The sequence below is a fragment of the Echinops telfairi genome, unplaced genomic scaffold (assembly GCF_000313985.2).
Source record: "Echinops telfairi isolate 266 unplaced genomic scaffold, ASM31398v2 ScPeMD7_7457;HRSCAF=8495, whole genome shotgun sequence".
Lineage (NCBI taxonomy): Eukaryota > Metazoa > Chordata > Mammalia > Afrosoricida > Tenrecidae > Echinops > Echinops telfairi.
Genome location: NW_022111357.1, coordinates 17,469,947 through 17,471,381, shown reverse-complemented (window position 1 = coordinate 17,471,381; position 1,435 = coordinate 17,469,947).

Here is a 1,435-nt window from a genome sequence, read left to right as displayed (position 1 = left end):
TGGGTGAGGCCCAGGGAGGCAGGATTTCTGCTCAGGAGGAGGCCAGCCTGCAAGTGTCAGAGGAGCTCGGCGGCAGGACAGATAGTCTTGGGGGACCAGGGCGAGCCAACAGGGAGAATACCACACATTGGTGGTTGCCCGATGCCAAATCTTTCCCCTAAGGTTTCCCCCCTCGGAAGTCCCTCTCTCCTGCTTTCCACCCAGGCTCGGTCTTACAGGCCATTTTGCTTGTAGTCGTACGGTTGATTCTGACTCACAGCAACCTTATGGGTCAGAGCATAACTGCCCCAACGGTTTTCCAGGCTGCCAGAAATTCAAACCGGATTCAGAAGAGGAGATGGAACAAGGGATGTCATTGCTGACATTAGATAGACCTTGGCTAAAATCTGAGAGATGTTTACTTATTGTATTAGCTACACAAAGACCTTTGACTGTGTGGATCATAACAAATTACAGATAACCTTTCAAAGAGTGACAATTCCAGACCACTTCACGGTGCTCTGCTGAACCTGCAGATAGGGCCAAAAGGCAATTGTGTGAACAGAACAAGGGGAGAGAGTGCCTCAGGGTTGCACCCTTGCATCCTACTATTCAGTCTCTCTGCTGAGCCAGCAATTTGAGCGACTAGACGATGCGTCAGAATGGGAAGAAGGATCGTTAGCAACCTGCAGTATGCAGATGGCACAACACAACCTTGATTGCTGACAGTGAGCAGGCGTTGAGGCATTTACTAATAAAAATCAAAGATGTCAGCCTTCAGTATCGATTACACCGCAACATAAAACACACATCCTCACAACTGGACCAATAGCATCATGATCGACAGAGAAAAGGTTGAAGTTGTCAAGGATTTAATTTTCTTTGGATCCACAATCAACCTCGTAAGGAAGCAGCAGTCAAGCAATCTAAGCACACATTGCACTGGGCAAACCTGCTGCACAAGACCTCCTGAAAGGGTTCAGCAGCAAAGTTGTCACTTTGAGGACTAAAGGGTGACTGATCCAAGCCAGGGTATCTTCCATCTTCCTTATATGCGTGTGACGGCTGAACAATGGATAAGATAGTCTTGAGAAGAATTGATACATGTGAATTACGGTGCCAGGAGAAAATATTGAAACATATTGAATATATTATGGACTGTCAGAAATACAAACACAAGTCTTAGATGAAGTTACATGAACACTACTTAGAAACAAGAATGGCGTCTGAGGGGCCGGCGCCAATCCCAACTACGTGGACACCTGCCCCTCCCCCCAGAATTTATTTCAAAGGACAGCACTGTATCTGCAGCTCAGGGAGAGGGACATAGCTGATCTGAGCACATGGGAGGAGATGAAGGGGGAGGAGGAGAGAGTGGAGCACATCCTGGCCCACCAGGCCTTGAGGACGATGTTCCCGCTTAGAGCAGTCAGTCCACAGAGAGGACCACATGGCT